The 16,542-nt window shown below is 20.5% G+C and overlaps 1 protein-coding gene across 2 annotated transcripts in view; it reads left to right on the forward strand.

Annotated features, from left to right (window-relative positions):
* LOC122511686 (RNA-binding protein fusilli-like) overlaps positions 1-16,542 on the forward strand; it is a 111,295-nt gene that overhangs the window by 89,667 nt on the left and 5,086 nt on the right. The window lies entirely within an intron of this gene.

The raw sequence follows: 16,542 nt of genomic DNA on the forward strand, positions 1-16,542 counted from the left end.
TCAAATTTAAGAGCCACGCGCTGACAAAGACGTTCGATGTTTGCAATATTTAGAGAAAAATTCAAGAAATTATTTTCTTTCATCTTTTCATTATTTTCTTTTTTGCTCGAAAAATTTTCGAGCGTCGAACGAGTTTTTGCATTGGAGCGCTCAATTTGACTCAAATAAAGTCGTTGCTGCCTAATTTTTTAAAAAAAAAAAATTTATACTTTTAGAAATGAATTTTCCTTCTGGGGCGGAAAAATTGCACTTTTTTAGCAATTAGAAAATATTTAAAAAAAGCATAGAAAAATTCTTAAAAATGCTTTTTGCACTTTTAAGAATTTTTTATTTATTGATTCATGTTTACAATTAGTTGATTAATTATTTTTTGTATAATAAAACTATTGAAAATATAAAAATAGTAGATAAAATATATTTTTAAAGTAGGTCCGCCAAATAATTTTGACGTTTTTATCAATTAATTACGAGAAGGTGGAATTATGTAATGAAATAAAAACTCGCCGAATATAGAGTACTTTTTATGAATTTTCAAGATTTCTTATCACTTTCTTAATTTTTTTCTTTAAATATATATACAAGAAATATTGAATTGAAAGTAATTAATTGATAAAAACGTCAAAATTAGGTTATTTGGCGGACCTACTTTAAAAACATATTTTATCTATTATTTTTATATTTTCAATAGTTTTTTTATTAGAAAATAATTAATTAACTAATTGTGAAAATGAATCAATAATTCTTCTTGCACTTTTAAGAATTTTTCTAATTTTTAAATATTTTCTAATTGCTAAAAAAGTGCCATTTTTCCGCACCTTCTTCACTTTACATTCATATTTTAAGAAAAGTAATAAATATTTTAACATAATTTTTTTCATTTCATTCTCCAGATATCATTTTAAAAATGTTTTTTTCATACATTTTAAATTAATTTCTAAAAGTATCAATTTTTTTGAAAAATTAGGCCACAACGACTTTATTTGAAATATAATGGTCTGACCCTATTATTTTTCTTATTTTCAAGAAATGACAAGTGAAATATTTTCTTTTTTTTTTGCTATTATTTTTTTTACATTATTCTATTTTTTTATTAAATTTTTTGTTCTTGAGATAAAATAAAAATGTCACTAATTGCACTTTTTTCATTCAATTCGGGAGTTAAAGTGCCAAATCAGGGCACTTTTTTAATCTAAAGCCTTTGAAACAATTGTTTCATTCTTTTCAATTTTGGAAAAAAATAGTTTTCGATACTCAGCGTCGGCAATATTATTTTTTTTTTTTTTTGTAATAAAAAAAAAATAATAATTCAAAGACCTCTTTTTTCTATTATTTTTCTTATTTTTCTAGAATTTTGTCATCAAAAGAAAGCAAAGAAATTTTTTCTTATTAGGAGGATGGCTTTTTCCTTATTATTTTTCTTATTTTTCAAGAAATAAATAAAAAATTGTGATATTTTTTTCTTTTTGCCATCAAAAGAAACACAAAATTTTCCTTATACGGAGGAAGGCTTTTTTTCTTATTTTTCAAGAAATAAATAAAAAAATGTGAGATATTTTTTTTGACATAAAAAAAATTACAAAAAATTGTTTTTATAGTAATTTTTTTCCGAAGGGAATTTAATGATAATGAAATAAAATCGGTCATAATATATTATGACCTTTTTTAAATTTGTATTTTTCTTAAAAATTGATAAATTTCGAAATCCACGAGTATTTTTTTGAAAAATGTTTTTGTACATATTCGCAAAAAAGAAAAAATTGCCGAATGAAGAAATTGATTTTTACTATTTTTGAAGCTTGTTTTTTAAAAAAAGAAATTTTTGTTAGGTTGAAAAGCTTAAAAGAAAACATTTTTTTAATTTGAAAATTCATTTATTTTTCGAACTATTGTGAGATCACAATTTTTTTTTTATAAAAAATAAGCTTCGAATTGTTCAACTTTTTCGTCTTTTTTTCAATTCTATTTTATGGGAAAGGCAATTTTTTCGACTTATTTATTTTTTACTTATTTTTCGTCAAATATTTCAAAATATATTTTCCATTAATTTTTCTATAAGATAATTTGATTTTTTAAATATATAATTAAAAATTTTTTTTAAATAATTGAAATTTTGTAAAATTTTTATTAAAAATACTGAATTTTTAAAAATTTTACAATAAAATTTTAGAAAATCCAATTTTTGAAAAATTTTAATTGCAAATTTTTTAAAATAATTGAATTCTCAAAAATTTTAATGAAAAATCAAAATGTTAATTAGCTTTAAAAATGTATAATAAGAAATTATTTTAAAAAAGTTTATAAAGAATTTATTTTAAAGAAGTAATTCTTAGAATTATTTTTTTATTGTAAGTTCTTAAAATGCAATTTTTTTCAATATTTTCAATTACATATTTCCGAAATTGCAAAATATCTAGAAAAAGAAATTAAATTACAATTTTTTTTTAAATTGAATTCTTGAAAAAGTTTTGAAAACAAATTAAAAGTTATTAATTCAGAGAAGAAGTTCAGTTAAAAGTTCTTCTATAAATAATTAAATTCTGAAAGGATTGCAGTTTTAATTTTTAGAAATTTATAGTTAACTTTCAGAATGTTTGAAGTTGAAATTTTTGAAATTATTGAAATTCCTGTAAAAAAATAAATAACAAGTATATTTACAATTATTTAACAAAATTAGTGAGAAAAATAAACAAATGAATTTTTTAAATAAAAAAAATTAAATAATAATTGTAGTTTTTTTAAAGAATTTTGTCTAAAAGCAAACAATTTTTCCCAAAGAATGCATCGAAAATAGTAAAAATCAATTTTTTCATTCGTCAATTTTTAAGGAAAATCAAACATTCAAAAAGGGTAAAAATATTTTCTGATCATTGAATTCCTTTTAAAAAAATGCAGCGTTGAAAATCATTTTTATATGGTTTTAATGTTATCTTTGGATCAAAAATGTGAAATATTTGCTACAAATTCTAGTTTCGATGAATGAAAATAGGAAAAATTTTTTTATAGAGAATATTCATAATCTAAATTGTACATTAATAATTATTCCTCCTAATTTTCACTCTATCAAAACTCGAATATTTCTCCTCACCTAAATATTCTCGATTTTCGATAAATTCGACTCAAAGGAAAATCTTTTTCAACTTTTTTTTTTACATAAGTTTTACAAAGTTTAAAAAGAAAATAAATTTCTTCTCTAAATATTGCAAATTTAAATAAAGGCAGCCCTTATTTTTTGGAAAAAAAACGAATTGAACTTTTGGTTTTCATACTGAATTTTCAACTTCCTTAACTCTAATTAATGACAATTTATAATAAGATATTATTAAGTGCCTTATTCTGACTTTACGAGTGACAAATTGAAAAAAAACTTGACATAAGAAAAAAAACTATAGCAATTTACTTGAAAAATTTACTTAAAATTTTGAATAGTAATTTACAAAACAATTTGCAACGTGTTTTTTTCCAAAGTCACTCGGTAACGAAATCTTCCATTAAAAGAAAATTATTAAGAAACTGTAATATACCTAAATTTTTTGATATTTTATATTTTTTCTAATGTTTACAATAAGATATAGTAATTTTTGATAATGAAACGTTTGCCTTAAAAAATTTTCACGTTTTCATAGATAAAATATAATAAATTGTGAATTCCAATTAAATTTCTATAATACTTTTTTGATGGTGATAAAGTGTACTTAGAAATCGTTGCATTTACCTTGAACACACAAGGGAACGGTACTATTTTTTATATAATTATTATTATTATTAATTATAAAGTATATACATATAGTATATTTATAGAAAGATAAATCAATCTTAAAATATAAGAAATTATTCTGTAATATATGCATATATAGTTTATTTACATAATTTTTTCTATCTTTCTTTTTTAATTTAGTTTACAAAAAAATCAACTGGTTGTTATACTTTTAACATTCCGTGAAATTGCGTGCGTGTTATTTTTTGAAAAGCATTTTTTTAACAAGGAAATGCGTTCTTTAAGGCGAAAAAATTCTTTTGGAAGGAAAAGCATTGCCTTTAAGTAAAAAGAATTTTTTTTAGGCGAAAAAAATTCTTTTGCAAGGAAAAGCATTGCCTTAAAGTAAAAAGCACTTCTCTAAAGCGAAAAACATTTCCTTAAATTGAAAAGCATTTCTTTAAAGTGAATTTGTATATTTTTACATAGAAAATTATGGTAACTCGAAAAATTTGCTACTTTTCATTTTTTTTCTCCGTTATAATTTTGGAGGTAGGCGTTTGTTTCTCGTATTCCTTGGAAAAAACATTCCTTGATTCCGCCCTGCCCCCGAGCCCAAATCCCCATGAAAAAAAGAGTACAAAAGAGCCAAAGTTTGTACTTAATCAAAACTCGATATTTTTTTTCTGACAATTTTGTTCTAGATTTATTATTATTATTATTATTATTATTATTAATATATATATATTTAGGAGCACTGACCATTTTTTTATTTATTTTTTTCTCTATAGACCTTTTCTTTTTAATTCTAATTTTCGTTCATAAAAGTCTTGCAAAGTGCTCCATTTTATTATTTAGTTAATTTAGAGAAAAAACTCTTTGGAAAAATTTAATTTTTTTATTAATTGAAAATAATAAATTTGACAAAGAGTGTGAGCAGCTTCTATAGAGTTTAGTACTTTCGTATGTCACGTTCTTGTGCAGTGCTTATCACAAAATTACTTGGGAATGAAAAAAAAGAAAAAGCCTTCTGGAAAAAAATAAGCTCCTGGAAATTTTTTTTTTATTTATTTTTAGTTGTCTAATACTTGATAATTGGGAAGAAAAATTTCCATAGGATAATTCAATTTTTTCGATGCAACGATTCATAGTTTTTTTCTTTTTGCTCTTAGTGAGCAAAAAAATATGTTTTTGCAATATTTCGTAGTTTTTTTCGCTTTTTGTGAGCAAAAAATAATCTTAGTTTATTTTTGCTTTTAGTGAGCAAAGAAAAATTTTTGCAACGATTCGTATTTTTTTCGGACAAGAAAATAATTCTTGTCATAGATTTTGAAAAATCCAGAGAGAAAAATAGATTCATTGCATCGAAAAATGGTTTTCTTTAGTAATATTGTGGTTGAACGCATGTAGTGGGATGTGGAGGGACATGCATCTTCCTTGATCTGGAAAATTGTATCTCGAAGATGTATCATGTGTTTTTACATTTATCGTATTATGGTTGACGACTTGCACACAACCTTTTCTTCAAATATACATATATACATACATATATTTATATAAGTGACGTTAGTGAAGTTGACAACATTTAGAAAATCAACTATTTAGAGGGAAAAATATTTTTCCATTCAAATTTCTCTCTAAAATTTTTTTTTTGATTTTTAACTCGAAATTTTTTACCAAAAAAATTCTTCTAAAAAGAATTTCTTCATCAACAATTCGAAGAGTATAAAAAATTTGTATGCAAACAAAAAAATAATGTTTTCTTCGCAAAAAAATATTTTTTTCTCTGAATCGTCGATGAGAAACGTTGTCAACTTCAGCAACGTTATAAGTGTGGTTGCGCAGTAGGTTTTATTTTATTTTCTCGGATCGACTGTTAAATGACAAAATTCCATAAGAGAAATAATCGACTTTAAATAAAAAAAAAAGATTTAACTAAGATTATATTTACAAATTTACAAAATTTATATTTAAATATCTAGTCGCCTTTTCTTATGGAAGTGATTCAAAAATTTTTAGAAAAATTGATATTTTTTCAACTATTGAATAGAAAAAATGCGTGACTTTTAATTTGAAGAGTTAAATTAATTAAGAAATGTTAAATCTATTCATGTTTGTGTCGTAAAATTAATTAAGTAGAGTTTTTAAAAATTGTTGGAAAAAAATTAAATAAAATAGAAAAAGATATTAATTTAAAAAATTTATTTCTATATTTTTTATTGCTTTCAAAAATTTATTTCTAAAAATAGATATTTTTACTTACAAAAATTAATTTCTAAAGAATAAATTTGCTTAAATTGAAAAATTAATTTCCAGGAATTAATTTTGTATCTACTTTCAAAAATTAATGTCTGTCTAGTAAATTAATTTTTAAAATTAAATTTGTTTACTATCAAAAATTAAATTCTAGAAATGAATTTTTGAAAGTAAAAAAATCCATTTCTAGAAATTAATTTTTGAAAATAAAAAAATTCATTTCTAGAATTTAGTTTTTGATAGTAAACAAATTTATTTTTGAAAATTAATTTACTAGACAAATTCATTCTTAGTCAGAATTTTTTTACTTTCAAAAATTAATTTTCAGGAATGAATTTTTTTACTTTCAAAAATTAATTTTTAGGAATGAATTTTTTTACTCTCAAAAATTAAGTTTTAGAAATTTACTTACAAAAACTAATTTATAAGAATGAAATTGTTAACTTTCAAAAATTAATGTTTAAGAATAAGAATACATTTTTTATTTTCAAAAATACATTTTTGTTTACATTAAAAAAATAATTTTTAAGAGTTTACTTTCAAAAAAATTTTTTTGTCAAAGATAAGAATGAATTTGTTTACATTCGAAAATAGATTTCTGATAATAACATTCTAAAAATGAATTTATTTACTTTCAAACATTATTTTTCAAAAATAAATTTGCTTACCTTGAAAAATTAATTTCCAAAACTTTAGATTAAAAAAAAAAATTTTGTGAATGAGTTTTTTTAAATTCAAAAATTAATTTTGAAAAGCTTACATTTAAAAAATAATTCCTATAAATGAAATTGTTTACATTAAAAAATTAATTTCCAAAAGTAAAAAATGTATTTTTGCAGGAAACTTTGTTTACTTTCAATAATTATTTTCTGAAAATAAATTTATTTTCCTTCAAAAATTATATTTTAAAAATAAATTTCCTTTCTTTCAAACATTAATTTTCAAAAGTTTACATACAGAAAATAATTTCTATGAATGAATTTGTTTACATTTAAAATTAATCATCAAAAATAAAAAATTTATTTTGGAGAAAGAATTTGTTTACTTTAAAAAATTAATTTCTAGGAATGAATTTTTAAAATTTTAAATATTAATTTTCAAAAGTTTACTTATAAAAATTCATTTCTAAGAATGAAATTGTTTCACTTTTAAAAAATTATTTTCTCAGGAATAAATATTTTTACTTTAAAATATGAGGTTTCAAAAATTAATTTCCTAAAATTAGTTTTTTTACTCTCAAGATTAATTTCTAGAAATTAAAATTTTTACTTTTAAATACTTAATTTCCAAAACTTTACATTTAAAATTTAATTACTAGGAATAAATTTGTTTACTTTCAAAAATTAATTTCCAAGAATGAATTTGTGTCTACCTTCAAATATTAATTTTCAAAATTAAAAAACGTGCATCGGAGAAAAAAACTGTAAAGTCACGAATTGTTTTTCCTTTTCCACTGAAAAATCTTCAGATTCAAATACCAGTCGATCCAAAGTGAAAGAATTTTTTCCTTCATTGTTTGAAGAAAAAAAGTTTTTTCCACTCCCTTGTTGTGTCTTTTCCTCTCAAATTATTTAGCATATTTATTCGCTAATATTGATAGTAAAAGACAACGTCAAAAAATATGGAGAAAAAAAAATAATTGTGCACCAAATGCATTACTCGGTTGGCTTTCGCTGCATTCATTGCGACGAGAATATTATTTATATATATACATCATGGGCAAAGATTATTTTACATATTTATTTACAAAAAATATTTCTAATATCAAATAATTCTATTTACTTAATTTTCTGTACTAACTTATGACATTAAAAAAAAATGATATGCATTTATAACGTGACCTTGTGTCAAATGTGTTGTCTGGTATTGTGGATGGCTAACAAATTTTTGGTGATTGAACGGCGTCGCTTGTTGTGATAAAAAAAAAAAATATTTCTGGTTTAAAAAAACGAAAGAAATGCGCGACGATTAGATTTAATTAATTTGTAAAACAAATTTCGTCTTTGGAAATCCGCAGCACGCTTTGTAATAGTTTTTTTTTTTCGTTTTTTGGTACTTCGACAGTTTCACAGCTTTTTTTTGACTCTCATTTTCTTTAAAAACTAATTTTTTTCAACGTTGAAAAAAAGGTGTGAGACGAAAATTATTACCTCTTCTCTCTCGAACAATTTTGTATTTTTATCAATGAATGAAATTTTATCAATGAAAAAGAAAATAATAATTCAATCGTTCAATTAATTAATGAAAAAAATTGTTTTCAAAGATTGGAAACTTTTTGTCGAAAAATTTGTTTTTGATAGAAGAGGTTTTTTTTTTTTTTTTTAGAGCTTCTGCCTTTGCCCTATATAGCGAAAGCTAACTAATGGTCATGCATCCAATGCACTTCGTAGCGTAAAAATTAGATTGGGATTTTGAAGTCTCGATGTTTCGTTTTTAATAATTTCGTTTTTTTTTTTTGAGGAGATCATTATAATAACTACACGTAATAATTGGGAGCTAGTAAAAAAAAAAACAATTTATTCCACACGAACGTACGAGCACATCTACACGCACAACAATTTTTTTTTACCTGTATACTCTGTAATATCGATGATTATATTAAAAGAAAAATCAGTAATCAATAATCATGTTTATTAAATGTAATCGTGTCTCGTGGTTATCTTTTAAGCTTGCCGGGTTTGGTGGTCTTTTATCCTTGAAACCTTTGCCAAGGGTGGTTGTACTTTTTTTACGTTATCCGCCTTCGATTTTTTAGTCGTTGAAAAAAAATTTTTCTTGATTTACGGAAAATAATTTTGGCTCAAAAAAAATCATATTGTTAAATTAAATTAGGGAAGAACATTTTTTCAGTGCATTTCGGTAAATTTATTTATGAAAATTTTTCTTTTGTTTTAATAAACTGACTTTTTCAACTTTTTTCCACTATTTTTAAAAATAGTCGTCTTTATTCAAAAAACAGTGCTTTTTCTGAGACTTATTTTTCAAAAAATTAGATTTTTTCGACTTTTCTTCGAAATATTGCTATTATGTTGGTAATTTTTTAAAAATAATATTGGAGCCCAGAAAAATATTTCAAACACTCAAAAATTTTGGAAAATTAGTTTTTTTCTATTTTTAAAATGTAAATTAAATAAAAATTAATGAAAAGAATCTTCCAAAAATTATTAAAATAACTTTTTTTCAAACAAGTAATTCTTAGAATTTTATTTATTCTAATTTTTTTAAATTCTATTATTTTCAATATTTTCAATTACATATTTTCGAAAATTGAAATATCTATAAAAAATGATAACAATTACATTTTTTGAAGAATAAGATTTTTTAGAGTTATTGTTAAAATTTTTAAAAAATAGAATAATATTTATAAAAATCTATTTATTAATAAAATTTTGTTAATATATGTAATTTGTTTATAATTCAATTATTTTCAGAAAAAAGTTAATTAAATTTTAAAAAAAAACTAATTTTTTCAAAACTTGTCACTACTTTTGGAAAAATTATGAATTTTAATATTTCTAATTAAAATTCTTCAAAATCTTTATTTTTTAAAATTAGACAAAAATTCTTTTGAAAAATTTAATTATTTTCAATATTTTTAATTAAATATTTTCGAAAATTCAATTATTTACGAAAGAATCTAATTTCATTGAAACTTTTTAAATAATATAATTTTTTATAAAAATTTTATTAAAATTGTTCAAAAAATTGAGTATTTTTTAATTTTTCAAATTTTTTTTGAAAAAGCAATTATTTTCCAAAGAATTTACTAAATTTCAATTATTTGGAAAAGTTTTAATTTTATGGTATTGAATAATCTATTATTAATTTATTTAACGATAATATTTTTTTATTTAGTATATTTCAAAGCTTTTGGAAAAATATTTATAATAAATTAATTTTTAAGAGATTTTTTATTACAATTTTTTTTAAAAAATTTAAATTTTTACGAAGGAGAAAATTATTTAAAATTTTTTAAAATTATTAAATTATTTAAAGAAGTTTTTCTAAAATTTGCATTGAAAATAATTTAATTTCTGCAAAGAATTTTATTATTTATGAAAATAATTGAATACTTGTAAAGAATTTTATTAAATTTTTCGAAATAATTGAATTCTTTCGAAAAAATTGAAAAATTAAAAAAAAATGGAATTTTTTCGACAAATTGATATGAAAATAGTATTGAAAATAATTGAATTCTTGTGAAGATTTTTAATAAATTTATCGAAAATAATTTAATTGTTTAGATGAATGGAATCAAAAGTTTTGAAAATAATAGAATTTTTGTGAAGGTTTTTATTAAATTTTTCGAAAATAATTGAAATGTTTCGATGAATTGAATCAAAATTTTTGAAAATAATTGAATTTTTGTGAAGATTTTTATTAAATTTTTAAAAAATAATTGAATTGTTTCGTTAAATTGAATCCAAATTATTGAAAATAGTTGAATACTTGTAAAGAATTTTATCAAATTTTTGGAAATAATTGAATTCTTTTGAGAAATTTTATGAAAATTATTTGGAAAATAATTGAAATTTTGCGAGGAATTTTATTAAAATGTGAAAAAATAATTGAATTGTTTCAGAGAATTTTTTTTTATCTTTCAATAGTTATTGGTAAATATTTTTAAAACACTTATTTTAATGGTTTTTTTATTACAAGTTTTTAAAAATCAATTTATTTCAATATTTTTGATTAAAATGTTTTTAATAATTCACGTTAATAAGTTGAAAAAAAATCATGAACCACCTAATTTTTTTTCATTTAATAAAATCAAGAAAATCATTAGATTCTTTAGAGAAAAATCATTATTTGCATGACGAGAATTTTTTGCTTTAAAAAAAAAATAAATAAATAAACTGATTGCATGAAATTTTGGACTTTCTCTTCTTTTTCCTTTCGCCCCTTGGCGGATAATATTTAGAAAAAAGTACAATCATCAAAATCCTGTTTTACATTCTCATAAAAAATGAGAAGGTCTTGTTTAATAGTAATTTCACGGGGGCTCGCAGGTATCTTTGGTGCGTGACGATTCAATCAAAAAATTCTTTGTCATAACAGTTGGGATTTTCTATCACTATTTTTTTTCTTAATCCACTATATAATCCCCCTTTTTCTAAAATTTCTATCCTCCCATTTGTTTTCTCACTCAAAAAGTCTTTTCATCCTCAGCGTTGGTTTAATACTCGAAAAGAAAAAATATGTTGAAATTATATGAAAATTAATCAGAAATGTCTGAAAACAATTTTTTTTTTATTCAAGTTTGAAAAACGTATTTTTTCCAATTGGTGGCAGTTTAGGAAATCATTTTTTTTTATAGATTTAATAACTTGGGTTTTTTTAATATTGGCAATTTTTTTTCTCTAAGATGTATAGACATTTTATTTATATATTGAAAGTTCTGAAGAATTTATTTACTGATATAGAAATAAAAAAAAGATAATGAAATAGAACTGGTTTTGATTCGAATTGAATTTATCAAATTGGTTAATATATATGTGTGTGTATAGAAAAGTTCAAAGTACGAATTAAAAATATGTGATTTTAAACAGGAATTTCAAGTGGCTAATCGGCGTCGAATCGTGAATTTAAGAAACCGGTTTTGTTTTTGGGAGCTTCTATATCTTGACTTTCAGTCAATATTTAGGATAAAAAGCAAAGTTCATTTTTCGTTCCGGTTCATTACAATATATCGGCAAATTCCATTTTAGAATTAATGTTTATATTTTCTTCTCTTATGTTTATTTACTTTCAAATTTGTAATATTTTTCACTTAATTTTTTTTATTTATTTATTGTTTTTTCAGTTAAATTTCCGTTTTTTCAATTTTTTTCTACATTTCTTTTTTAATTTCTTTTTTCAGTTTTCTTTCCGTTTTTTCAATTTTTTTCTTCTAACGCATTTTTTAAATTTATTTTTTTTTAGTTCACTTTCTGTTATAAATTTTTTTTTCTAAATTACGATTTAATTTTTTTTAATTCCCTTTTCATTTTTCTAATTTTGTTCTGATTACGGTTTTTATTTAATTTTTATTTTTCTAATTCACTTTTTATTTCTTTTTCATTTTTCTAATTTACGTTTTATTTATTTATTTGATTTACTATTAATTTTTCCAATTTGTTTTATTTTTTTTTGATTAACTATTAATTTTTCTAATTTCTGATTTTAATTCACGTTTTACATATTTTATTAATTTACTTTTTATTTTCTTAAAATTAATTAATTTACTTTGCATTTTTCAAAATTCACGTAATTTAGGAAAATTTTTCATTTGTTTAATTTACTTTTCTATTTTCTTGATACTTTTTATTCATTTTTCTAATTTTCTTTTCAGTTTTTCTAACTTAAGTTTTATTTAATTTATTTTTCATTTTTCTAATTTTTTTCCAAGTTTTACCTTTTCTCTCATAATTGACTTTTAATTTTTCTACTTTACTTTTCATTTATTTATTTATAGACGGGAATAATTTATTTATTTCATTTGTTTAATTTACATTTTACATTTTTTTTCAATGTACCTACTTTTTATTTTTTAATTTATTGCAATATTTTGCCAGCAATTTACTTTTGAAAACAGTAAATAAAATTTTATCAGAACTTTCAATTGATAGTTACACGAATATTTAGTTAATAAATGTGCGAAATATTTTTTTTTGGGTCTGGTTATAGAGAATATTTTAAAAAGTCATTACATTGTTTTCTAAAAATTTATTTGCCAAAATTAGTTCTCACTAACATTACTTAATTAATAAATATTATTTACCAGAGATGCCTGCTTTCATAGCCCCGAAAAATATAGAGTTTCGATCGAAATAAATTATTTTATTTTTGTGTTTCGAAAAAATTATCACATTTATGAAATAACTATTTTTAAAAATAGTTTTAACTGTTTTTAATATAATTAAAATATAAGAAAAAATATTCTTTTAAAGAAACATTTTGCAAAGAAGAGAAAAAATGAAAATAAATAATTACTGTTAAAAATAATTGAAAAATTTCTATTGAAAGGAAGTTCATTCGAAATTCTATATAGTGAAAAGTTTAAATTATTAGAAATCACTTTAGTTTTTAAATGAAACATGCGAAAATTGCGTTTTACATTTATAAGTAAATAAAATTTCGTTTACAGTTCCACAAATTTTCATATAATTATATATTTATTATGGACAATAATTCTTCATTTCACTTTTATAAAAAAAAAATCTCGCAATTCTTTTTTGTTTCTTTGTTGGTGATGCTATGGCTCTTTAATACTATTTTCATATTTTTTTATTTGTCAACCACTAAAAATTCGTTTGAAAATTAAATATTTTTCGTTAAAAAAAATTTATTTTCACTTCGTTATGAAAGAAAGCTTTTGTATTTTTAAATTTATAAATAAAAATTTTGATAAATAATTATAGCTATATGTTCATATAATTTTCGATAAATTTTTACTGGGTGACAAAATGCGTGGAAGTGTATAAGTTTAGATTTTTAATAATTTTTCACATTTTTATTATGCAAAACTATTCAATTATTGCTACGTCCTGACCTGTCAACAAATCAGCTTGACATTGACAAAAGAACGGGTCTTAATGTTTTTGGTGCTGTTTCCGGGGCCTGTATACTGTCAACTGGTGAACGGGCCATATTTTATATTTCAATGAAGCAAATTTTATATTTTTATCTCAAAAAAAAAAGAAAAGAAAAGAAAATCGTACCACTAAATTTTTTTAATAATTTCTGCTTCGTACTACCAAATTATCAATTTTTTTTATTGAACTTGACAATAAGTTTTTTTTAAATTTATTTTTCATATTTTTAATTCTTTTTTCTACAATAATTTATATAATTTATATATAGTTAGGCGCGAAAAGCGTTATAATTTTAATATTAAGCTTAAGCAAATTAAAAAATTGCAAAAAAACTTTTGTTTTCAAATATCAACTTCAATTTTCAAATAATTTTAGATAGAAAATTAAACAAAATTCATTTATTAATAGTTATTATTATCTATTCTGTTAGAAATTTTTTATTCAATTCATTGAAACAATTCAGTTATTTAAAAAAAAAATTAATAAATATCTTCACAAGAATTCAATTATTTTCATAATTAATAAAATACTTCATAAGAATTCAATTTTTTTAATACTATTTTCATATCAATTTGTCAAAAAAATTCCTTTTCTTTTTAAATTGTAAAACAATTCTTCCAAAGAATTCACTTATTTCCAAAATTTTGATAAAATTCTTTACAAGTAGGTATTCAATATTCTTTTCAAAATTTTAAATATTTTCAAAAATGTTTTGAAAGAATTCTTCGAAACAATTCAATTCTTTTCATAAATAATCAAATTCTTAATCAAAAATTGTATTATTAATTTTCAATGCAAATTTTAAGAAAACTTCTGAAAAAAATTGAATTATTGTTAAAAATTTGTAAGCTCTTCAAATAAATCTAATTATTTTAATAAAACTTACCGAAATAATTTTAATTATTTTCAAAGCTATTTTAATAAATTTCTTCTCAAGAATTCAATTTTTATTCATAAATTTGGAAAGTTGAACGAAAATTTAATTATTTTGATACAAAAATTCATTTTTTTTAATGAAAATTGTTACCAAAACTCTTTACGATTTTTTCAAAAAAAGTTATTAAGGTGAATTATCAAAAATATCCATTAACTAAAATTATTTTTAAAAATTAATTTTTAAACAATTATAATCAATAGAATCATAAAAATTAATTTTTTTGGAATATTTTTTCACAATTTTTCAATAATTATAATAATTTTAGTTAAATATACCCAATTGAAAAATTTCCAAATAATTGAAATTTAGAAAAATTTTCTGAAAATAATTGAATTTTTTTTAATGAATATATGGAAATTGTTAAAAAAGAATCAAGTTTTTGAATAATTTTAATTATAATTATATGAAAATACATTATTTTTTCAAAATTTAAACAATAAGGCTAAAAAATTAGAATTTTTTTAATATTTTAAATTTACTTTTTTTTTAAATATTTCATTTTTAAAAAATTATAATAAAAAACCTTTAAAATCTTTAAGTCATTAACGTGAATTATCAAAAATATTTAATAAAAATATTGAAAAGAATTGATTTTTAACAAATTTTAATAAAAAAAATCCCTTAAAAATGAGTTTATGAAACAAATTTTTTAAAAAACTTTTGAAATATAATAAATAAATTAATTATCCTTAAATAAATAAATTACAGATTTTTCAATATGATATAATTAAAACTTTTCCAAATAATTGAAATTTAGTAAATTGTTTGAAAAATAATTGTATTTTGAAAAAAACTTTTGAAAAATTTAAAAATAATCATTTTTTTGAAAAATTTTAATATAATTCTATAAAAAATTAGATTTTTTAAAGTTTTAATGAAATTAGTTTCTATTGCAAATAATTTAATTTTCAAAAACTTATATCTAATTAAAAAGATTGAAAGTAATTGAATTCCAAAAAATTATATAATAAAGAAAATTACTTTAAAAAGTATATTTTTAAATACTTTCTAAATGGCAACAGACTTTTCAATTATAATTAAAAAATAGACTAATTATTATTGAGATTCAGTAAAAATTTCTGAAAATAATTGAATTTTTCAAAAGAAGTTTTGTCTATAATATAAATAAATAAAGTTTTTGAAGAATTTTCATTAAAAATATTATAATATTTGATTTTTCCAATTTAATGACAATATTCTAAAAAAATTTGCTTTTCAAAAAAAATTCCATTGTGATTACTTTCTTTGTAAATATTAGAGTTTTTGAAAATATGAATCGAATTTATTTTTTTTTTAATTGAAAAATTAAATTTTAATAAAAAAAAATTTTTTTTCAATTGAAATTAATTGAATTTTAAAAATAGAAATTAAAAAAAAAATTCTAAAAATTACGTTTTTAAAAAATATTTTAATATACTTTTTTAAAGATATTTTTCATTAATTTTCCTTTGATCAAATTTTATTAACCCTTTGAGGACCAGTGTTGCTTTCAGGCAACATGAACATTTTGTTATTAACTCGTGCATAAATTTTTTAATTTTTAAAACTGAATATTGAAACAATAATTTTCACATAGTCTGGAAAATTTCGTATCACAAGCACTGGTCTTTAAGTAAAAAACTTCAATAACTTTCCCTGAAAAGTTTGCTTAAAAATGAAAAATCGCGATTTTTTAAGAAAAAATTTGATTCTCAAAGGGTTAAAATTGTTGGGAATTCAATTATTTTCACAAAATTTTCCAAAATTAAGATTTGTTTTAAATTTAATTATTTATTGCAGTAAAATTCTTCGAAGCTATTAAATTATTTTTGAAAATTTGAATAAAATTCTATATATTACAAGTTGATTAAAAATAATAAATACAACATTTTTTTTTTCAAAATTCAGAAATAGTGGTACGATAAAAATATTGTGAAAGTAATTTTCGAATAAATTTCAATGAGCTTCAATGAAAATGGAGAGAGAAAAATTTCTGGTTCCCTGTGATGGGGGATTTTTTCAGGCTTTAATTGGATTCTAATTGAAATTTTTGAATGTCAGGGAAGTGAGAAAGTTGAAAGTTGAGCGAGAGTTAGTTTGAA

The sequence above is a fragment of the Leptopilina heterotoma genome, unplaced genomic scaffold (assembly GCF_015476425.1).
Source record: "Leptopilina heterotoma isolate Lh14 unplaced genomic scaffold, ASM1547642v1 Lhet_121, whole genome shotgun sequence".
In the NCBI taxonomy this organism is placed as follows: Eukaryota; Metazoa; Arthropoda; class Insecta; order Hymenoptera; family Figitidae; genus Leptopilina; species Leptopilina heterotoma.